Source organism: Canis aureus, chromosome 35 (genome assembly GCF_053574225.1).
Source record: "Canis aureus isolate CA01 chromosome 35, VMU_Caureus_v.1.0, whole genome shotgun sequence".
NCBI lineage: Eukaryota > Metazoa > Chordata > Mammalia > Carnivora > Canidae > Canis > Canis aureus.
Window position 1 is genome coordinate 28,552,909 of NC_135645.1, and position 25,509 is coordinate 28,578,417.

Consider the following 25,509-nt stretch of genomic DNA (forward strand, 5'->3'; position numbering starts at 1 on the left):
CTTACCATCTTGTGGTATGTTGGGATAGAGTGTACAGGTATCATTTTTTATTTGTTTTTTGAGAATTTTAGATTGAACACAGGCTCTTTTTACAGAAGAAGAACTAGTAGTTTTTGTCATGAATGGGTGTCAGATGTTGTTAAATGCTTCTGTGTCAAGTTTTATGATTATACGAATTTTGTCTCTAACTCGTTGATATTCTATACTTTATATTGGTACATTAATGGTTACATTACTTGATTTTCCAGAGTTGGACCAACCTTCCATACCCCTTTGTACTTGGGTTAAATCTAAATTGATATCAGTGTATAATTATTTTATATATTATTGAATTCAATTTTTGAATATTTTGTTTAGGATTTTACATCTATATCCATAGAAAAATATTTTTTTTGTAATTTACCTTTTTTGTAATGTTTTATTTTGTCATGATGTCAGAGTAATACTGGCCTCATAGAATTAGTTTAAAAGTATTCTTCTGTTTTGTGGAAGAAATTGTAGATAATTGATATCATTTCTTCCATAAATATTTGGTTAAATTTACCAGTGAAATAATTTGGCTTCATCCTATTCTTTTGGAAGGTTATGAATTACTTATTCATTTCTTTAATATGTAGGTCATTTTTAAAATTCTGGTAATTTAAGTGGCATCTAATGATTTTAATTTTCACTTTACTAATAAATAATACATGTTTTTAAATATTTATTTGCCTCCTTTGCAAATCTTTGTCAATTTTTTAAATTGAATCTTGAGAGTTCTTAATATATTCTGAATATAATTTCTTTATCAGCTATAAAATTTGGAAATATTTTAACACTGTCTTATAAGAGCAAAATTTTTAATGAGATTAAGGTCTAATTTTTCAACTTGTTACTCTTTGATTATATTTTAATGTGTATCCAATAAATCTGCTTAGTTCATAGTAACCTTTTTTCCTAGATGTACTATAGTTTAAACTTTATATTGAAATATTTAATACATTTTCTATATTTGTATATGATTTGAGGTGGGAATCAAATAAATTTTTGGCATCCCAAATTTCTGAAATATTTTTTTGTACAGAGTATCCTTTCTACACTGAATTTCCTTTTGCATTTTTAATAATTAATATTAAAAATATTAATTCTCATGGTCTATAAATAAAATGTATCTCTCAATTTGTTAGGTCTCCTTTAACATCTGTCTGCATTGCTTTGAAATATTCATTGTACACATCATTCAACTTTTTTTTTGTTTTATATATTTTAAATTATGTTGATACTTTTTTAACCTAAAACCTAAATTCAAACTGTTCATTGTACAAATAAAGTACAAATAAAAAATTTGTATTGATTTTATATCTGCAACCTTGGTAAACTCACTTTTTAGTTCGAGTAGCTCTTTTGAAATTCCCTCAGATTTTTTTATATGAATAATGTCATCTACCAACAATGATAGTTTTACTTAGTCATTTTCAAAATTAGAAACTTTTTCTTATTACATTGGCTAGAACCTTTAGTAGAGTGTTGTATATAAGTGTCAGGATCAGATATTCTGGTATTATTTTTGATCTCATAAAAAATCATTCAGTATTTAACAGTTAAGTATACTAGAGCTAGGGGTGTCTGGGTGGCTTAGTGAAGCATTGACTCTTGGTTTCAGCTTAGGTCATCATCTCAGGGTCATGAGATTGAGCTCCAAATTGGGCTCCATTCTGCTAGTGTGGAGTCTGCTTAAGATTCTCTTTCCCTCTCCCTCTGCACTGCCTCCCTGCCACCCCCGGTCAAAAAAAAAAAAAAAAAAGTGTACTACAGCTAATTTAATTTTCATAAATGACCTATATATTTTTATTTGACATAGTTACCATCTGTTCAAGATTTGCTAAGAGTTTCAAAACTCTGGATATAACCTCAATTTTGTCAAATGTTTTTTTCTGCTTATATTTAGATATTTGTAATTTTGAAGTTGCTAACAAGATGGATCAGATAGATTGATTTTAGAATGTTAAAACAGGGCAGCCTGGGTGGCTCAGCAGTTGGGCGCCTGCTTTCAGCCCAGAGCCTGATCCTGGAGTCCTGGGATCGAGTCCCACATCAGGCTTCCCGCAGGGAGCCTGCTTCTCCCTGGTCTGTGTCTCTGCCTCTCTCTCTCTCCCTCTCTCTCTCTGTGTCTTTCATGAATAAATAAATAAATAAATCTTTACCAAAAAAAAAAAAAAAAAAAGAATGTTAAAACATTCTTGCATACTTGGGATAAACTATGTTGGTCTTAATTATCTTTTTTATATATTGTTGGATTTTAATTTTTTATTGTTTTGTAAATAATTACAAATTTAGCAGCTTAAAACAACATAAGTTTATTATTTCAGTGTTTCTCTGGGTCAGGAGTCCCAACATAGCTTAATTATGTATTTTTGTTAACTGTTTTGCAAGGCTGTAATCTAGATACAATCAGTTGTTCCCTTTCTGTTGCTTAGGGTCCTCTTCCATGCTTACCTGACTACTGGCAAAGTTCAGTTCCTTGTGGTTTTAGGACTGAGGTCTTTGCTTCTTTGCTAAAGGTCAGTCAGAGTGACCTTTAGCTCCTAAAAGTCTCTGCACTTCTTTGTAATATGGCCCTCTCATAGTTCCTCTTAGAATACATTAACTTATATATTCGAAGTCAGAAGGAAAATTATTCTCTTCAAGAAAAGTAGACCATAATGTCTCAATTATTCAAGATAAATTCCAGAGAATGGCTGTACATTTTACTTATAGTTGTTAATACTTTATGGTACACTTCAAAATTTATAGTTTTTATGCTAAGTGATCTTGCTACAATAAAATATTTTTTAAAAATATTTAAGTACTGGTATGCCTGGGCGGCTCAGTGGTCGAGCACCTGACTGGCTCACCATGTGATCCTGGAGTCCCAGGATCGAGTCCCACATCAGGCTCCTTGCATGGAGCCTGCTTCTCCCTCTGCCTCACTCTCATTCTGTCTTTCATGAATAAATAAATAAAATCTTTAAAAAAAATCCCTTCTTTAAAAAAAAATGAGTACTTTACTAAGAATTTTTATCTGATTAAGTCAGTCCCATGTAGGGTAATCCTTTCTATTAATTCAAAATCGTCTGATTTGGAACCTAATTATGTATGCAAAATATATACCTTGTTCAAATTATTGTTCTAAGTTTTCTTTTGCAATAATGTCTTTTGTTTTTGTATAAGGGCAATGTTGTCCTTGTAGAATACATTATGATACATTACCTACTCCTTAGTTTTGAGATTTGTTGTTGTAGTTTTCATATATATATTTTATTAGATATTTGGTAGAAATCACCAATAAGGCCATCAGGGCCTACACTTTTCTTTCCATAGAAGATTTTAACTACAGTTCCAGCTTCCTTAATTGACATAGGACTATGAGTCTATCAATTTCTTCTAGAGTTATCTTAGATCATTTTGGATTTTTCAAGGATTTTTTCCATTTTTTTTCTAAATTATGTGATATAATGGCATAAAGTTATCCTAATATTCCTATTATTTTAATGACTGCAGAAACTATGGTTATGGTGCTTTTCTCATTCCTGATATTGATAATTTGTTCCTTCTCTACATTTTTCCTGGTTTATTTGGCTAGAAATGCACTGATTTTATTATTCCTAAGAATCACCTTTAAGTTTCATTGATTTTTCTCTATTTTTGTTTTTCATTTTATTGATTTCCATGATTTTTTAAAAATTCTATTTCATCTACCCAATTTGTTTTTAATTTATTCCTTGTTGTTTCTTAAAGTTTAATCTAAGGTCTTTAATTTGAGAAACTTTTTTTTGTAATATAAGAGTTCAGTGTTACAAATCTCCATTCTACCTATTGCTTTAGTGGCATGCCACAAAGTTTCACACACTGTGTTTTAATTTTAATTTAGTTCAAAAGAAATTTAACATTCCCTATGAGTTTTTTTTTTTCTCAGAAATACTTAGAAATGGGTTATTACATTTTTAAATATTTGGAGTTTTTCAAATGTTTTTGTCAGTTACTGATTTCTAATTTAATTCTAGTCTACTTAGAAAACAGATACATTTAGAGGTGCCTGAGTGGTTCAGTCAGTTAGCATCTGACTCTTGTTCTCAGCTTAGGTCTTGATCACACGGTTATGGATTCATTCTTTTAAAGACTTTATTTATTCATGAGAGATACAGAGAGAAAGAGGCAGAGACATAGGCAGAGGGAGAAGCATGTTCCCTAGCGGGAGCCCAATATGAAACTCAATCTCAGGACCCCGGGATCACAGCCTGAGCCAAAGGCAGATGCTCAACCACTGAGCCATCCAGGTGTTCCTCAGGGTTATGAATTCAAAGCCTTGCGTTGGACTCCACTACCAAAAAAAAAAAAAAAAAAAAAAAAAAAGAGAGAGAGAGAGAGAGAGAGAGAGAGAAAAGAAAAGAAAATAGACATTTTAGTATTAATGTTGAGTTTTGTTTTACAGCTAGAGTATGGGCTATCTTTGTCAATTTTCTATGTCCCCTTTAATAGTATCTGTTTTCTAATAGTATCTGTTTTCTGTTGTAGTTTGGTAAAGTGTCCTGTAAAGTCAACTAAGTCATGTTTGTTAATGGAGTGTTCAAATCTGTATCTTTCCTGATTACTTGTCTAATTGTTCTGTCAGTTATTAAGGAAGGAGTATTGAGTTCTCTGAATTTATTTTTGCAGATCTTCTAGGTTTCCTTCATGAATTTTGAACCTCCTGTAGTGAGGTATATGAACATTTAAGATAATGATGTTTTCTTATTGGTTTGACCTCTTAATAAACTGATCTTCTTTATCCTGATAACATTATTTTCTCAGAAATCTACTTTGTCTGGTATTGAGCCACACCTTGACTTTGCTTGACTAATGTTAGCATTGTATGTTCTTTTTCATCCTTTTTCTTTAAATTAATTTTTGATTTATATTTGAGCTATGTTTCCTGCTGGCAGCATGTAATGAGTTGGTTATATCTAACCTGCAACCTCTACTTTTAATTGGAATACTTATACCACTTTATTTTAATGTTACTATTGTTATAGTTTTATTTCATCTTGCTATTTATTGTATTTGATCCATCTGTTCTTTGTTTTTTTTTGTCTCTTTTGCTGCCAATTTATGTATTGAGAATTTTCTATGATTTAATTTTGTTTTCACATACTAGCTATAACTCTTAGTTACTTTAGTACTGTTTTATGACTTAGACCATCCATCTTTAATGTATCACAGTCTACCTTAAAGTAATATCATAGTACTTTGCACATAAATTGAATTTACAATACATAGTTCATTTTCTATATTGACTACCTTTTGTGCTATTGTTATACATTTTATTTTTATGTTTTTTAAGTGCAAAACATTGTTATTTTTGTTTAAGCAATGCATTATATTTTGGAAAGATGTACAAAATTAGCAAACTACTTCATATATTTATCAACTTGGTCTCCATTTCTAGGTGTATTTATTCCTTAGTGAAGATCCGTAGTTCCACCTTTTTTGTTTTGTTTTGTTTTCTGTGTCTGAAAAGCATCCTGTCAGTTGTTTTATAGTGTGATTTGCTGGTGACTCATCCTGAAAAAATATTTTTCTTTTGTGTTTGAAAACACAGTATAGAATAGATAGTAACAGATTTGTCTGTTTCTTCTTCTTTCTTTTTTTTTTTTTTCAGGCCTTTAAAGATGTTTCACTATTACCTTCTGATATGTATTACTTCTACTAAGAAATTCACTATCATCTGTATTTCTATTCCTCCGTACATAACATTTCTTTTCTTCTCTGATTGCATTAAGCTATTCTATTTACCACTGCTTTTGATGACAGTGGTCTATTTTATATCACATATTATAATTATGTGATCATCAATTATACATATTAAGGAACTTGATGTAGTCCCATAATTCACTGAAGCTGTGTTTTTTTTTTTTTAATTCTTCTTTCTGCATTGATCATGGAAAATTTCTATTGCTATGTCTTAAAGTTTCCTAATCTTGTTTTTTTTTTTTTTTCAATTTTTTTTTTTTTTTTTTTTTTTTTTTTTTTTTTTATGATAGTCACACAGAGAGAGAGAGAGAGAGAGGCAGAGACATAGGCAGAGGGAGAAGCAGGCTCCATGCACCGGGAGCCCGATGTGGGATTCGATCCCGGGTCTCCAGGATCGCACCCTGGGCCAAAGGCAGGCGCTAAACTGCTGCGCCACCCAGGGATCCCCCTAATCTTGTTTTTTGCAAACTCTAAACTACCTTTGATCCTATCTAGTGTATTTTTCCACTCACACATTAGAGTTCCATAGGTTCAAGTTGGGCATTATACCTCCCATTCCTTTCTTATTAGGCACATGGAAATCAGTTTTTTTAAAGAAATAAGTCTAGTATAGTTAACATATAGTACTATATTGTTTCAGGTGTATAATATAGTAATTCAACTCTCCCTGTCATCACCTAGTGCTCATCACAAGTACAGTCCTGAATCTCCATCACCTAATCAACCCAATCCCTACCTTCCTCCCCTTTGGTAACCATCAGTGTGTTCTCTGTTGTCAAGAATCTGTCTCCTGATTTGTTTGTCTCTCTCTTTTTCCCCCCTTTATTCGCTTTGTTTCTTAAATACCACAGATAAGTGCAATCATATGCTCTATGTCTTTCTCTAATTACCTATTTCACCTAGCATTATACTCTCTAGCTCTATATCCATGCCATTGTAAATGTCAAGACTTTATTCTTTTTTTTATGAATGAATAATATTCCATTATATAAACACAGCATCTTCTTTATCCATTCATTTGTTGGTAGACACTGGGGCTGCTTCCATAATTTGGCTGTTGTAAATAATGCTACTTCAAACATTAGGATACATATATCACTTTGGATCACTGTGTAATTTTTTTTTTTTTTTGTAAATATCCAAGAGGGTGATTACTGAGTCATAGGACAGTTTTATTTTTAACTTTTTGAAGAAACTCCATCCTGTTTCCCACAGCGGGTACACCAGTTTGCATTCCCACCAACAGTGTAAAAGTGCTCATTTTTCTCCACTTCTGCCAATGCCTACTGTCTTTTGTATTGTTGATTTTAGGTGTTCTGACTGGTGTGAGGTGTAATTTCATTGTAGTTTTGATCTGTATCTCCCTGATGGTCAGTGATATGGAGCATCTTTCCCTGTGTCTGTTGGCATCTGGATGTCTTCTTTGGAGAAATGTGTGTTCATGTCTTCTGCCCATTTTTAATTGGATTGTTCTTTGGGTGAGTTTTATAAGTTCTTTATATATTTTTGATACTCGCCTTTTATTGAATAAGTCATTTGCAAATATCTTCTCCCATTCAGTAGGTAGCCCCCTTCCGTTTTTTGTTTTTTGAAAAGAGGGATAGAGAGCATGTATGAGTGTGGGGTGTAAGGGCAAAGGCAGAGGGATATAAAGAGAATCCCAAGCAGGCTACACACCCAGCACAAAGCCCAACATGGGGCTCAATCTCAGGATGCCACGATCATGACCTAAGCCAAAATCAAGAGTTGGATGCCCAACTAACTGAACCACCCATGAGCCCCAAGTTGACTTTTAGTTTTGTTGTTAGTTTCCTTTGCTGTGCAGAAGTTTTTTGTTTTGATATAGTCCTAGTAGTTTATTTCTGTTTTTGTTTGCCTTGCTTCAGAGGACATATCTAGAAAAATGTTTCTACAGCCAATGTCAGAGACATTTCTGCCTGCGCTCTCTTCTGTGTTTATGGTTTCAGGTCTCACATTTAGATCTTTAATCCATTTTGAATTTATTTGGGGGTATGGTGTTTCATTCTTTTGCTTGTTGTTATGCAGTTTTCCTGACACCGTTTGTTGAAGAGACTAGACTGTCTTTTTCCCATAAAAGAATCTTTCTTGCTTTTTTGAAGATTAATTGACCATATATTTGCAAGTTTCTTTCTGGGCTTTCTATTCTGTTCTGTTGATCTGTGTGCCTATTTCTGTACCATACTGTTTTGATGACTGCAGCTTTATAATATAATCTGAAGTCTGGAATTGTGATATGTCCAGCTTTACTTTTTTATTTTTATTTTTCAAGATTGCTTTGGCTATTCAGAATGTTTTAGGTTCCAAATTTTAGGACTTTTTTTGTCCAAGTTAAGTAAAAAATGCTGTTGGTATTTGATAGGGATTGCACTAAATCTATTGGTTGCTATGGGTAGTATAAACTTTTTAACAATATTTATTCTTCCAATATATGAGCCTGGAATCTCTTTCTATTTCTTTGTGTCATCTTCTATTCCTTTCATCAATGTTTTATTGTTTTCAGAGTTCAGATCTTTTATATCTTTAATTAGGTTTATTCTTAAGTATCTTATTATTTATGCTGCAATTTTAAGTGAAATTATTTTCTTAACTTCTCTTTCTGCTGCTTCAATATTAGTGTATAAAAATGCAACAGATTTTTGCACATTGATTTTGTATCCTGAAACATCATGGAATTGATTTATCAGTTCCAATATATATATATATTTTGGTGGAGTCTTTTGGGTTTTCTACATATAGTAACATGTCATCTACAAATAATGCAAGTTTTATTTCTTCCTTACCAGTTTGGATACCCCCTGTTGCCTGATTGCCGAGGCTAGGACTTCCAGTACTGTGCTGAATAACCATGGAGAAAGTGGGCGTCCTTGTTTTGTCCCTGATGTTAAGAAGAAAGCTCTCAGCTTTTTGAATATAATGTTTGCTGTGAGTTTTTTTTTACATGTGACCTTTATTATGTTGAGGTATGTTTCCTCTAAACCTACTTTGTTGAAGGTTTTTCTCATGAATGGATATTGTACCTTGTCAAATGCTTTTTCTGCATCTATTGAAAGGATCGTATAGTTCTTATCCTTTTACTAAGGTCGTGTATCACATTGACTGATTTGTATATATTGAACCATTCCTGCAACAAGGGAAAAAATTCCATTTGATTGTGGTGAATGATTTTTTTTTTTTAGCACATTGTTAGATTTGGTTTATTAGTATTTTATTGAGGATTTTCACACCTAGGTTATGTTCATCAGGGATAGAAGCCTATAGTTCTCTTTTCTTGTGGTGTCTTATCTGGTTTGGGTATCAGAGTGATACTGGCCTCATAGAATGAATTTGGAAGTTTTCCTTCTATTTTTTGGAATAGCTTGAGAATAGTTAAAAATTCTTCTTTAAATATTTGGTAGAATTCACCTGTGAAGCTATCTGGCCTTGAAATTTTGTTGGGAGTTGATTAGTGATTCAGTCTTTTTGATGGTAATCAGTCTATTCAAACTTTCTATTTCTTCCTGTTTCAGTTTTCATAGGTTATGTGTTTCCAGGAATTTATTCATTTCTTCTGGGTTGTCTAATTTTGCATATAGTTTTTTTTATAATATCCTATAATTGTCTTTCTGTGGTGTTTTATTTTTTCTCTCTCATTTGTAATTTTGTTTGAATTCTACCCCACCCCCCCCGCCAGCCCACCCCATGAGTCTGGCTAGAGGTTTACCTTTTAAAAGAAACATCTCTCTTCATTGACCTTTTTTTATGAATTTGTTTGTTTGTTTCCATACCATTTATTTATGGTCTAATCTTTATTTCCTTTCTCTGTTGGCTTGAGGTTTTTGTTCTTTTTCTAGCTCCTTTAGGTGTAAGGTTAATTTGAGATTTTTTCCTCTTGAAGTAGGTCTGTATTACAACCTGTTTAACAACCTGTTTGCTGCATCCCAAAGGTTTTGGACTGTTGTGTTTTCATTTTCATTTGTTTCCATGTACTTTTGATTTCTTCTTTGATTTCTTGGTTCCCCCATTCGCTATTTGGTAACATGATATTTAGCCTCCATGTATGCTGCTTAGCACATTCTGATGAGAGATGAAATGATTACCAGAGTCCAATATTTTGGAACAAAGAGAGGCCCCAACGGGCTACACTATCAGGCACTGACAAGAAGTACAGGTGCTGAGGTGAAGCCCTGAGTCCAGGTTGGCTCTCAGTTTTATTATTGTAGAATGTAAAATATGTGGAAACAAGGGAGGAAAAACAACTCAGGAAACCAATTATGAGAGGGGCAGCAGGGAACTCCATCTGTGACTATCTGCATGGGTCCCAGAGGAGCATTAACTAGGGGGCTAAGGAGGTTGCGAGAACTGCCCTCCACAGGCCTATCTGTCCGTCATCATTGCTATTTTCAGCACAGATTGATGGAAGGAATAATGGCTTTGCCACATGCATAGAGCTGTGGCCATTTATAGATGTCTCTGTTCTTATTGTTTCTTTTACCAACCGAGGTCTTGTTCTCCCACACGTTCATTTGTGGTCTTTCCAGATTTTTTCATATGGTTGACTGCTAGTTTCATGGAGTTGTGGTCAGAAAAGATGCGGGTATGACTTCGATCTTTAATTTGTTGAGGCTTGATTTGTGGCCTCATATGTAATCAGTTTTGGAGAACGTTCCATGTGCACTTGAGAAGAATGTGTATTCTGCTGCTTTAGAATGAAATATTCTGAATATCTCTGTAAATCTGTCTGGTCCAGTGTGTCATTCAAAAAAGCCAGTGGTTCCTTGTTAATCTTCTGTTTAGATGTCTGTCCATTGATGTACATGAGGTGTTAAAATCTTCTACAATTATTACTATCAATTCATTCCTTTATGGTTGTTTATGTATTTGGGTCTCCCATATTGGCACATAAATATTTACAATTGTTACATCTTCTTGTTGGATTGTCGCCTTTATTATTAAATAGTGTCCTTCTTTGTCTCTTTTTGAAGTCTTTGTTTTAAGGTTTATTTTTTCTGATATAAGTATTGATATTATGGCTTTCTTTTTACTTCCATTTGCATGATAAATGTTTCTCCATCCCCTCACTTTCAATCTGCAGGTGTCTTTAGGTCTGAAATGAGTCTCTTGTAGATAGCATATAGATGTTTGTTTGTTTGTTTGTTTGTTTGTTTGTTTGTTTGTTTTAACCACTCTATCATCCTGTGTCTTTTGATTGGAGCATTTTGTCCATTTGCATTTGAAGTAATTATTGACAGATATGTATTTATTGCCATTCTGTTACTTGTGCTGTGGTTGTTTTTGTAGTTTTTCTCTGATCCTTTCTTCTCTCTCTTTCATGGTTTGCTGATTTTCTTTAGTGTTAAGCTAGGGATTTATTACTCTATTTCTTTCATTCTATTACTATTTTGTCTTTACCATCTGGTTTCTATATAACATCTTTAGCATGAGCAGTCTATATTAAGTTGATAGTGCTTAATTTTAAACTCATTCTTTCCTTCTTTCCCAACATTTCAGATATTTGGTCTCATACTTTACATCCTTTTATTTTGTGCTTCACTTCACAGATTTTTTATGCTTCTGTTTGCTTTTCTCCTTCCTGTTTTTCTTATTCTTATATGGTTTTTGTTTTCCACTCAGAGTCCCCCTTAACATTTCTTGTAGAACCGTTTTAGTAGTCATGAATCTTCTAAATTTTGTTTGTCTGGGAAACTCTTTATCTCTTCTTTTTTTTTTTTAATTTTTATTTATTTATGATAATCACACAGAGAGAGAGAGAGAGGCAGAGACATAGGCAGAGGGAGAAGCAAGCTCCATGCACCAGGAGCCCAACGTGGGATTCGATCCCGGGTCTCCAGGATCGCGCCCTGGGCCAAAGGCAGGTGCCAAACCGCTGCACCACCCAGGGATCCCTATCTCTTCTTTTATTTTGAACGATAGCCTTGCTGGATAGTATACTTTTGGCCACAGATTTTTTTTTTTCCTTTTAGCACTTTGGAGATATCATGGCCCTCTCTTCTGGCCTGCAAAGTTTCTGCTGAAAAACCAGCTGATAACCTTATGGGGTTTCCTTTGTATATAACTGTTCTCCCACCTCCCCTCCCTTACAACCTTTAAACTTTTTTCTTTATCACGTTGTTTTGGCCATTTTAATTACTGTGCATTTAGTGTGGTCCTCTTTGGCTTGAATTTGTTAGGTGATCTCTGTGCCTTCTGAATCTGGATCTCTCTTTCCCTCCCCAAGTGTGGGGAGGTTTTAGGTATTACTTCTTCAAATATATTTTCTGTCCCCCTTTCTCTTTTCTTTCTGGGATCCCTATAATGCAAATGCTATTATGCTTGCTGACGTCAATGAAGTTTCTAAGGGTATTCTCATTGTGCAGTATTTGTTTGTCTCTCACGTATTCAGCTTGATTGTTTTTCATTAGTTTACCCTCCGGATCACTGATATATTCCTTTGCTTCCTGTATCTTACTATTTATTCCATCTATAGTATTTTTCATTTCATTTACTGTGCTTTTCATCTCTGAAATTTTATTTATTCTTTCTTCCTTTCTTTCTTTCTTTCTTTCTTTCTTTCTTTCTTTCTTTCTTCCTTCCTTCCTTCCTTCCTTCCCTCCTTTCTTTCTTCTTTCTTTCTTTCTTTCTTTCTTTCTTTCTTTCTTTCTTTCTTTTTCTTTCTTTCTTTCTTTCTTCTTTCTTTCACCTCTGTCAAGGGTTTCACTGATGTTTTCCATTTGAGGTCCAGTCTTTATGATCATTATTTTAAATTATCTATCAAGCATATTACTTATTTCTGTTTCACTTAGATCTGCTGTGACTTTGTCCTACTCTTTCATTTGGGACATATTCCTGTGACTCTTAATTTTGTCTACCTCTCTGTGTCTATTTCTCTGTTAGGAAAGTCAGCTATGTTTTCTGCTCTTCAAAGTAGTGACTTTGTAAAGAGGCTATAAAGTGGTTGCAAAGTATCTCCCATTCACCAGAATGTAGCACTTCAGAGAAGTCTGTGTGTGTTGCTTATGTCTTGCTAATGTGTCTGAGCCACTTTTTCTTTCAATCCAGTTGTCTGCACTGACTGTCTGCCTGTTGTGGGCTGTACTTGTTCTCTGTGGTGTTAGTGAGATCCAGGCAGACTGTCTCCAAGTGGTTGTGGCTGCTAGAGGGCTCATGAGTGGAGTTGTGGTGTCAGCAAAATTTGCACTGAACCTAGAGCCAGCAGGCTTGGACTAGGTGAGTCCTCAGGAAAACATGTGGGCAGGGCCCACTGCTAACAGGTTCGCTAGCAAGTGTCTATAATGCCACCTCCTGCACATGGTCTTATGTTTATGCCATGGGGCAATGGTGGAAGATGGCACCTGCCAGCTCCTCTATTTCCAGAGAAATACCCTAACATGTTCCAAAATCAGAATAAAGAAATATTCCTTCCATTTGCCCCAGGCATTGTGTGAACTCTTACTTCTGTGTTGCCTCTCCATGGGCTACTGTGTCTTTAAGGGCAAGGATCCAGCTATCATTCACCCTCTCTATCTGCCTAGTGTTGAGTCAACTGACTTTTAGAGTTCTAGGCTCCAAGCCCTGCTGGTTATACAAATTCACAGAATTCAGACCCTCTTGTTTTCAAAAACAGACTTATGGGGGGGATTCATCTTCCCCACGTATATTCCCCGGTGCTTTCTACTCCCCATGTCTGCAGCTGGCTCCCTCCTATGGGCAGCTCCCAACTACCATTTCTGCCCTCCCTAACCTCTCAGATGTGTACTTCTACATTTAGTTGTGGAGTTTGTTGTATCATTCTTTAGATAACTCTCCAGCTTATGTACATGGATGTGAGTGATATCTAGTTATAAACATGGGATGGGTGAGCATAGGGTCCTACTCCACCATCTTACAGAGCTCCTCACTTTGTTTTTTAAATTAGATTATAATTTTAAATTTAAATTCAATAAGTCAACATATAGTGCATCATTAGTTTCACATGTACTGTTCAATAATTCATCAGGTGCATATAACACCCAATGCTCATCACACCATGCACCCTCCTTAAAGCTCATCACCCAATTACCCCATTGCCCCACCCACCTCCTCCAACAACTGTCAGTTTATTTCCTATAGTTAATACCAGGATCCATAGTTTTAATAATTATTTTAGTATTTATCTGGTATTTCTAATAGCTAAGACAAGTTTAGGTCAGTTTCCATCAAATGATTTATCTTCACATTACTATTCATATTTTTATACTTAGGAAAATATAATTGGATGGTGAATGTCATTTATTTTACCTTGTTGGGTGATAAATATCTTTTATTTTTACATGTATTCTTCAGATTTTTGTCTGTGATGCAGTGAAGTTATGTGGAACAACTTTGATATTTTGGGTCTGGCTTTTAAGATTTGCCAGATACTAATAGAGCAGTGCTCACGTAGGGCTTATTATTCCCCACTGCTGAGCCAATGTGCCATGAATCTTGAGATTGTCTAGTCTGTCTTTGGGAATGAGCACTATTGTCAAATTTACACCTGTAATAGACACATTTACCACTGATTCTTTTGCATAGTTCTGTCCCCAACCTAAGGTGAGTTTCCCTCAGGTATATAACTGGTTAGTACTCAGTTGAATGATCCAAGGGGGACTTCTGCAGAACTCCTTACTTCCTTGAATAAGTGAACGTATCCATTTCCTCCTAGGTTCCCATTTCTTATGCTGCATCCTGAAAACACTGTCATTCATATATATTTATATTCATATTTGTATATGAAAATTCTAATCACAAAAGGATATCAGAGGATATCAAAGGGATATCAAGGGATATCATTTATCATTTCTTTTCTAGTAATACAACAAGTATTATTGTACAAACTTTCATATTATATTCAAAGTGGTAGTAAGGAAATCTCTAAACAAATATTTAATATGAGGTTTACCTGAAGCTAAAAATGCAAAGCATCAAAATTGGGAATGTTAGAAAAATAGGCAAGTCAGTTTGTTGGTTTTTACACTTTGATATAATATTTGCTTAGCATTTTATAAACTTAATTTTAAGAAAACATTATTTCATTATTTATTAAGAAAACATTATTTCATTATTTCATTATATTGTCTTTGACTGTACAAGTAATCTAGACATCTTTGCTTTAGAAATCCTTTTCTGATTATATGTCTAAGTTCTAGCAAAATAGGGATGAAAATCAACACTGAGGAATTCCCAGTTTTTTGATGCTGACGTTAGAACATTATCCAGACCACCAGTTACATCCCATAGATGACTCAAGGAAAGCAAATCCAAAGTCTGATTGCACAGCACCATGTGTTGAAGCGTTTACATGTGTTTGAACAGTGGGTATTCCTTTGCCTCACACTAGAGAGTCCTTACTTTGAGGAAAAGGCTTGCATATGGCTACAGAGCTCTGTTCCATTCTGCTTCTCTTATCTTGACAAGCTGCTGAAAAATGGTCATTTACATGTAAGGCAGACAGCATCACAAATAGATAATTTTTCATTTCTTCTATTTCATGAATTGAGTGATTTGCTTATCACTTTGACATATCACAAGGAATCTTATACTGAAACATTCTTTTGTTCTCTTCTAATGTTTTCTATTGAGCTTCAGTGAGTCTTCAGTGTTGGCCAAATATTTAAGGGGAGTTTTTAGGTTTATTTCGGGGGTTCCTTTACTATATTGCTTTTTCCCTTTTGGGATTTTTCTTTTCAATTTTTAGGGATGCTAAGAGCCCTAACTACATATTAAGATACCTATAGTCAATGAAACTATGGCTTTCTATTTGAGTTTAATAGAACCAAGAAAGAAATATCTAAGTGCAAATCGCACTCAGTAAATGTAGTTCTTTTTTATTTTTAATTTTTTTTTTTTTTTTTTTTAAAGAAAATGGAAGCCTGCTTTTATTGATGCACACATTGACGGACTTGCGATTGGAAGGGGCGGTGACGTTAACATGACTCTGGTGGTTAACGCAACGGAAACATGAGGGCAGGAGATGGCTTTGCAGGGACATGATGCCTTCATAAGTTAGGGAAACGGACTGCTAGCTGGCTGCCCTTTCATTTCATGTTCTTCACAAACTCCTCTCCCTTTTTGATGGAGGCCTTCAGCTCGGGGATGGCTTCTGCTATCATCTTCTCTTCAAAAGGGGAGATCTTGCCAATGCCTAGATTCTTCTCGATGCCCTTTTTCCCCAGCAGTAATGGTGTGGAGAAATAGGCACAGTCTGCTTCCTGGGATTTAACAAAGGAACATTCGACAACTCCTTCCTTCCCATTCATTGCATCCACAAGGGAGAAGACAAACCGAGCTCCAGCGTATGCCATGGACAGGGTGGCAGAGCCTGCTCCAGCTTTGGCCTTCACCACCTCCGTGCCGGCCTCCTGAATCCGCCCAGTGACGGCTGTCAGCGGGTCCTGGGGAAGGTCCACCTTGGGGGTGCACTGAGAGATCAGGGGGATGATGGTCTTCCCAGCATGACCGCCAATGACAGGAACATTGACTCGCGCAGGATCCAAACCCTTTAGTTCTGCAATGAAAGTGTTGGCCCTGACAATGTCCAGGGTCGTCACCCCGAAGATTTTATTGGGGTCGTAAGCTCCGTGTTTCTTGAAAACCTCCGTTGCAATTGGGATGGTGGAGTTGACCGGATTTGAAATGACGCAGATCATGGCCTCGGGGCAATGCTGGGCGCAGGCAGCAGTCAGGGTGGCCACAATTGAGGCATTGGTGTTGAACAGGTCATCCCGTGTCATGCCTGGTTTTCTTGGGACTCCAGCTGGAATAACCACCACATCGCAGCCTTTGAGGCAATCCGGCAGCTGCTCAGGTCCGAGGTGGCCTTTCACGGTTGCTCTGGTCTCGATGTGGCTCAGATCTGCGGCCGCTCCGGGTGTATGAGCAATATCGTAGAGGGTCAGGCGGCTCACTAAGGGGCTGTTCTTGAGAAGCAGCGCAAGGGGCTGCCCAATTCCTCCGGAAGCCCCAAGCACAGCTACTTTAGCCTTGTTCTGGGCCGAGGTGCTGAAGCTGCGGCGGAGAGCGGCGCCGGCAGGGCGGGCGAGGGCGGAGAGCATGGTTGGTTGGAGCGGGCAGGGAGCCGAAGAGCAGGCGCAGGAGCCGGCGGCTGGCAGGTGACCTGTAGTTCTTTTTTAAAAGTTAAATCACCTCGAAGTTTTGCCTAGGTTTGGCCCTCCACTATGGCTTTAAATATTATTTGTGTAAGCATATATATTTTTGATCTTATAATTGCTACTGGAGTATTAGTTCTTTACAAGCTACTCCATTACCTGAAGTGGATCTCAAGGATTATTACTTATTTTATTCTTTATATGGAATACTATGTTCCTTTTGACCTGAAATAACATATTCTAAGGAATTTTCATTAAGTTATTTGTTTTATACCCTAAAGATATATTGCTATGTGTTGCTTCCAGTGTTTGAACATCTATATGATTTAGAGTTACTCTATAGGCTATTTTTCATATTCAAATATATAGGAGAGCATAGAGAATGTTAATTAGCCTCCATCATTATTGAAATTATCTTTTTCTTAATAAATTAATCTAGTGCATTGTGATTTTAAAAGGTGAACTATAGAGCACAATATTAGGGGCCGTGGTATGTGAAAACTGCCTGAACACACACACAAAAATAATACCCTTCTGAATAAAAGACAAATGTGCTTCAACATCTTCTATTCATTAGATTTATGCATTAAAATAGTTCTATTTCACATCCGAGTGAAGGTTTTCAATTATTTACTTTGATAATGAATGGTCTGGATGCCCAAGGTAGACAGCTATGCAGGACACATTCCATCATTAATCAGGTAAAATAAAGGGTATGTTGTAAAGAGTAATCATGAGCCAGAAATAAGCCTATGACTAGCTGCCATTGTTGGCTCCTAGTAAAGTCTTGCAGTTGAGAACAAGAAGTAGGGAAAGAAAATATTTCCTGAAGGTCTGCCACAAGTGTGCTGTAAAAATTTGCAGACATGTTTACTTCACTGATATGATCTTGAAGTCTAAAATGATTAATTTTAATTTCCAGTGGTTAGCTAAGTGGTGCTTCTAGTGACTAATGAAGTTAAAAAGAGAGAGAGAGAGACAGAGAGACAGAGAGAGAGAGAGATACCAGTAATTTAAGTCAAGTAGCTAGTTAGATACTATTAAGATGAGAAGACCACTTACATTCCCCAAAATCAACTTCCAGAATGCAAAAAATTTCACAATCTAGATCTAAGCCATCACCTATTTGAAAGTGCCATTTAGGGATCCCTGGGTGGCGCAGCGGTTTGGCGCCTGCCTTTGGCCCAGGGCATGATCCTGGAGACCCGGGATCGAATCCCACGTCGGGCTCCCGGTGCATGGAGCCTGCTTCTCCCTCTGCCTGTGTCTCTGCCTCTCTCTCTCTCTGTGACTATCATAAATAAATAAAAAAAAAAATTAAAAAAAAAAAAAGTGCCATTTACCTCTGGCCTCAATTTTATAATCCAAATTTCCAGATTGGTTTGGCAAGCAGTTTTGAGAGTTATATACTAATTCTATACCGGCAAGGGAACTGTAATGATATGAGATTTGGAATCATTGATACATTTCTTTAATTCATGTTTTTGCGTTTCAAACAAAAACGAATCAAGAAGAAATTTCACACAAAGGGAAGTGAACTTCAGTAGAGGTTAATATTTTATTGACTGTCCAGTGACTGCCTATTGACATAATTTAGCAAAAGTAATAGCTGTATGATTTTTGTATTGATTATGTGGGATGTTATTGATTCCTAAATACTGTCCAGTGTGTCACAATACTACCAACAGTAATAACTAAAAGAGGTTCTATTTCTCCAGCAAATGTATATTTTTTTAATTTATAAAGAATAATTTTAAGCTTACCTTTTTGTGTTTTTACTGTATGTTGTGTTATTCAGGCAGTTCACTTAGGCAAAATAAATAAACCAAAATGATTTCAAAGAAGATATTCTAACATGTTATTTATAGATGATATCCCTTTGTGTTTATAAGTTAGTATAAAATCTTCAGAATGTTTCAAGAACTAATAAGTGAATTTAGCAGCTTGCAGGTTGCAGGGTTAGTATATGCATCTGCTTTATAAATCCACACACACCCCACAAACAACTGGAAATGACTAGTAAACCACTACCACTTATAACAGCATAAAGATATCTTAGAATGAATGTCATAAGAGGTATGCAAAATTTCTAGACAAAACACAAGAACATATGGCTGAAAAAAAATAAAGGCAAATGTAGAGATACACTGCATTCATGAATTATAAGACAATATTTTTAAGATATTCACTCTGCTAAATTAATCCATAGCTTCAAAAAATTAATCCACAGCTTCAATGTAATCCTATTCAAAGGACAAGCAAATATTTAGGAAAAAATCGGCAAGTTGTGTCATAAGAATGCAAAGAATGTGGAGATGCTAAGACATTTACAAAAGATGAACAAAGTAGGAGGACTTGAAATAATGGATATCTTCTTTTGCTATAAAGATAATGCAACCAAGATGGTGCTAGAGGGATGCCTGGGTTGCTCAGTGGTTGAGCATCTGCCTTTGGCTCAGGTCATGATCCCAGAGTCCCTGATTGAGTCCCACATTGGGCTCCCTGCAGAGAGCCTACTTCTCCCTCTGCCTCTCTCTCTCTCTGTGTGTGTGTCTCTCATGAGTAAATAAATAAAATCTTAAAAAAAAAAAGATAGTGCTACGTTGGCATACAAATAAAAAGATTAATAGAATATAATAATCCAGAATTAGACCTATACATATATGTTCAATTGAGTTCAATTGGTGGGTTTTACATAGTTTTCAAGTCAAATAAATAAGTAGTTTTTGAGCAATTGGCACCAATGACTAGGTAACTTCATAGGAAAAATAAAACATGACGCCTACTTCATTCTGTACATCATAAAAATAATTTGAAATAGAGCTAATTATAGAGGACAGATTCAGAAATAAAATAAAACAGTAAAATCTACAAGAATTTGGGTTAAATTTTCTTAAATGGTACATAGTAAGCACTAATTATTTAAAAAATAAATTTTATATCATCAAATATGTTTACCAGGCAAAAGACATCATTAAGAAATATATTATACAAGTCACATACTAAAAATATTTGTAATACATGTATCTGTCAAAGAACTTACATCCAGAATTTAAAATGTTCCTATTGGGGCACCTGGTTGGCTCAGTGAGTCAAGCTTCTAACTCTTGGTTTAGGCTCAGGGTCATGAGATTGAGGCCCTTAAGATTCTCTCCTCTCTCTCTCTGCCCTTCCATCTGTGCTCTCTCACTCTTTCTCTCTCCTCTCAAAAAATAAATAAAATCATTTTAAAAAATCAAATGCTCCCATTAAAAACTCTTACAAAAAAAAAACCCTCCTATACACAGTCCTACAAATCCACAAGAGAAAACAAAAATAATAAAAGTTGGCAAAATTATGAACAGACATTTCACACGCACACAAAGATAGCAATATAGCCAACAAAACATGAAAATGGGTTTAGTATCATTTATGAAGAAAATACAAATTAAACTCACATAAGAGGGATCCCTGGGTAGCTCAGCAGTTTAGCATCTGCCTTTGGCTCATCTGCCTTGATCCCAGCGTGACCCTGGGGTCCTGGGATCGAGTCCCACATCGGGCTCCCTGCATGGAGCCTGCTTCTCCCTCTGCCTGTGTCTCTGCCTCTCTCTCTCTCTCTCTCTCTCTCTGTGTTTCTCATGAATAAATAAATAAAATATTTTAAAAATTTTTAAAAACTCACATAAGAGACCATTTTAAACACACTAGAATAGCTGAAATCACAAATATTTAGGTTACCACATTTTTGTAGGATTGACACAATTAGAACCCTTGTACATTGCTGGAGGGAGAGTAGCTATATGGCTACTTTGTGGAAATCTACTACAAATAAAGTTAAATATGCATTAGGTTATGACCCTGGGATTACTTTTCTAGGTATTTAATCATGTACATCTTTAAAAGTTTATAAAAATAATTGTATGCATGTATGCATGAGAATCTATAATTCAACCCAAATATTCATGAGACAATGAATACACACATTTAGCATATCCATGATATGGAATAATATTTAAGTATAAAACAAATTGTGTATAAATTCAACATCATGAATGAGTCCAAAAAACAGTATTTTGAAGGAAAGGAACCACACATAATTTTTTACTTTGTAGGAAAGACTAATAATAATAGCAATAAAAGAAGTCAATTCTGAGAGAGATGGAATGGACTGAAGAAGAGCTTGTGGGAATTTTCTGGGGTGATGAAAATTTTTTATACAGATAATTTTTGATGGTGCTTACAAAGGTGTATACAATTATCTAAAGTCATGAAACTAAATTATTCTGTGTATCACATCATGTACATATTATAGTTCCATGCATGAAGCTATCAAAGAACCATTACGGAAAATTAAGTTTACACCAATTTGGTGAACTTATTATTATATAAGTAGTCAGTTTTAGAGTATCATTTATTTTCAGTACAATGTTTGGGTTGGTAAACCAGACCAGATCATGCTTAGGAAAAACAAAAAGCCTGTGGGAGTACCCAAAGATCTGAAACTCAGTGTTTCATTGTTTTTGTTTAGTTTTAATTTTTTTCAACAAAGGAAATCTCATGATAAAAAGTGTCTGAGATTCAGTTCATAAATGTATATCCTCTCTCTGTTTTGCAAAGCAACATATTCATACTTTTTATTGAATTTCTTTGTTTTCTACAATTGCCCATATTTTCTGAGTAACTATAGACATATACCTGATGACTTAGAAGATACATAGATTGGCAGTTATTACTGAATAGCTAACATTTATTAATTATAACTTTTTATAATTATATATTTTTGTTTTGGACACTGCATTAGGCCCTCATTTAAGAAAGTAATATGGTCAGGTTTGATTATATATCATAGATAAAAACTTCCCAGCAATGACATTTTGCCCTTTGTTCCTATTCTTTTAGCTAAGATAATATTTTTCTGGCTCATTTTCTAACCATTGTTTCTTCTTTCATCAGGTTCAAAACATTTTTATCTCATTTAAAAACCTGCCTGTTATAGTCTTATCTCTAAATGCTCATCAGATAATTACACGTGGTATCCTATGTATTTTCTTGGAGTATCTATCACATTTATGTTCTCTGGGCATCTTTCCATTTACCTTTCTATTCCATTCTATGTACCTGGAGTATTTCTTTCTTTTTCCATCTGTTAAGTTATCTAAGTCTTCCCTCCAGGACTGATTCTACCACAAAATCAAACTGCACTACCATCTGTTTCTCCCAAGTAAACAGTAGCAGGTACACCCTTGAATATACCACTGGAAGTCTATAAATCATTTTTCTCATTTTACAGAGCTTCATAGGGAAAAATAAAAAAAACTAAACCATTAATTCTCATATCATTCATTGGATATTATAAGACTAACTTTATCTTTTATATATTTTTTTAAAATGCATATTGTTTTTCCAAAACATAATTATATTACCAGCTATATTGTTCAGGTTATACAAGTTCTGATTTTATGTTACAAAGGTGTAATCATTTTCTGAGAAAGACACTAGATGGTTATTGCTATAACTACTTTAAAATGAAATTTGAGTCACTTAATGAATGAAACACTATTTTGAATTAGCGTCCTTAATTTTCAAGAAGATATACACACGCACATCATTTGTAATCTTAATTACTAAAATTACATCTTATCCAGCAAGGCTTTTATTTAATTAAAATTTATACTATAAGTGAACCTAAACCACTTTGGAATTTTGTCCTATAAGCATGTGCCTAAATAAATGTGTAGAACATGTAAGATCTTATTTCCCAAAATAAAACAAAAAAAATTAGCTAACATGAGAATATTGAGCTCAAAAGTTGACATAAAATTCATTTAATTGCTATTTTCCAAAGGTTTAATCATTTCCAAATATATATATAAAGACAGCTTCTGGGTAATCTTTTAAATCATGTTTATCAGTGTATAAACATGTACGTCACACCCCCGGGAATCTGTATATATCTACAACCATCAATATCTTAGTTGTATATAGTCCACATGCAGAAAGGAAGTTGCAAGTTGTCATGGGTTACTTGCTTCGTAATTAACAGATTCTGCCTCTTACGGATGATGTTTTTCCACCTGAACTAAAGATCATTTCTTTTTTTGATATCTGATTTTGATGATGAAGAAAATATATTTGGTTCTCCAGTATTACATGCAACTCATCCCCAATACCATATTTTGGCTGCATACGGAGACATTTGGATCTGTGATATTGGACCTGTTCTCTGAGCTCTCTGGACCCCACAGGATGATGGGAAAGACTCTCCTTGACCTGATTAGGCACTTAACACGAAGCAGGAAATGTGCTAGGGACTAGGAATGCAGTCCTTAAACAACGGATTTTGTTCTTGTGCTTTGATATTGATTTCATATACATGCATATAATTAAAATATTATAAAACTGATAGTATTAATAATTTTACAAACATATAACACTGGAGGATTAGAAAAGGCCACATTAAGGAAAATATATTAATGAATGATAAATAAGGCTTATCTAATGGGTGCCTAGTGGGCTCAGTCGGAAGAGCATGTGACTTTTGATCTTGGGGTTGTGAGATTAAGCCTCACATTTGGTGCAGAGATTACTTAAAAATAAGTAAATTAACCTAAAGAACTGGAAACCTTAAAAATGATTATCTTAAAATATAAAAAAAGGCTAGGGATACAGAGGGAAAAGTATAGAGGAGGTAAGAAATAGACTGGAATGTTATAGGAATTACGATTAATTCCATATTGTGGAATTAATTGATGGTTCTGATTAACTGCTAATATTGGTATCAACTCTCCCCTGTGGTTTTCCTTTCTGACGTCCCTCTTTGTCCTTCTCATTCTCATGCAATTACTTTCATTATGCTTATTTTGTCATAAGATAGTTATTAAGAAGCATGTAAGGATAGGGACACCTGGGTGGTTTAGTTGATTGAGCATCCGATTCTTGATTTTGCCGCAGGGCATGATTTCAGGGTCATGGGATTGAGCCCTGTGTCAGGCTCTGCGCTCAGCATGGAGCCTGCTTCTCCTTCTCCCTCTGCTCCTCTTCCTATTCTCTCTCTTCTCTATCTCTATAAAAAATAAAATCTTAAAAAAAAAAGGCATGAGGGAGCCTTTAGGTAATGAGTTTACATAATTTTCACTCATTTATTTTTAAAAATCAAGCACAGTTCCAATTGGAATAGTTTAATCCTAAAAGGGAATAATGCTGAGGTCAATACAATTCAAACTGGTACAGTCTCAACAGAACAGTCTGGCTTTGAGACCTAAGGCTAGCACAATTTCAGTAGGAACAGTCAGATTTCAAACAGGAATTAGACAGAAGGCCAGTGCAGAAATGGTCCAGGTCTGAGAAGGAGGTGGACTAAAGACTAAAGGCCAAATGAGTACTCATACAGAGATTTAAAAAAGAAAAGAAACACACACACACACACACACACACACATATACACACACACCACAAAGCTTTAAAATAGGTCCCAAACATAGCCTGCAGAGCTCAGAGGCGAGGTATGCAGCTCAGAATCCAGAAGAAAACTTATTCTCAAACCCCAGGGTTGGCAAGAAAGCAGTGAGCCCAGTCAGCTCAGGGGTGGGCTTGAGGGTAGTGCCCCACACCTGTTTGCTCACCAACCCCACACTTTTTGGGGGTCTTCTCCAGATGTCATCACTGCCATCAAGCAATGCTAACCTTAAAAATAAAAACTACTAGTTATTGTACCAGCAAAAATGGAGTTATTCGGAAATAACAGAGAACTGCAATCCAGGACAAACAACCCTGTAAGCAAAACTGGGTGAGGTGGGGAGGGAGTGGGGAGGGCGGAGTCCAGATAAATAGATGTAGGTTTTTTTTTATGGTGAAAGCATATTAGTGGGGAAAGCTGTTACAAAGTAGAAGTCAATTGGAGTAAACTAGGGGTTTGAAACCTAACGGCTTCTCATTGGCTGAGCTATTGCCCTCGGAGAGAAAAGTGTGTCTTCCTGTGGCTGGGGTAGAAGGAACATCCACCTGCAGGTCAGGTCTGGGTCTTCCTGTTGCATCTGTGACTTTGAGTGGCAGGGGGGAAGCTCCCGCCGCTGAAATCTCCTGTCTCCATTTTAGTGAGGTTTTTCTGTTATTAATTTTCATAGCACTTTGCACATAAAGTATTGATAAAATGAAGATTATTCAGAAAACAGGCGTACATGACTTCCAACATTTCCTTTACACGAGTAGTTTTTAATATTATTAAGAGTTGGTGAACATAACACGTGCTTTTCGATGTTATTTTATCGACTGTTTTCATTCCTGCAAAATAGAATGTGAGCCAAAGCTGAAAACAGCCTTTGCATGATTTAATGAAAAACAGATTTCCTACTACTGCTGATTCTGTCATGCAAACTTCTTTGCAGACACGTTGGCTGAAAACTCATATAAAAACACATTTCATGATAGGAATCAAAACAAATGGTTATAAAATCCTTTTAAATGAATGAATGAATTTGAAGTGGGTTTTGATCTTAAATGTGAGTTTTTTTGGTTTTTTTTTTGGATGAGCCTCATGTCAGCAAGAAAGATTCAGCGTTAATACTCATCAGCATGCATCGGTTGAGTACTTACTCTGTGAGAGTCTGAAGACATGGCATAGGCCAGTACAACATGTAAACACTGTGATAGAAATGGC

The 25,509-nt window shown here is 35.3% G+C and overlaps 1 pseudogene; it reads right to left on the reverse strand.

Moving 5' to 3' along the window:
* Nucleotides 1–15,628: 15,628 nt before the first annotated feature.
* LOC144305631 (malate dehydrogenase, mitochondrial pseudogene) lies at nucleotides 15,629–16,875 on the reverse strand (annotated as a pseudogene).
* Nucleotides 16,876–25,509: the final 8,634 nt, after the last annotated feature.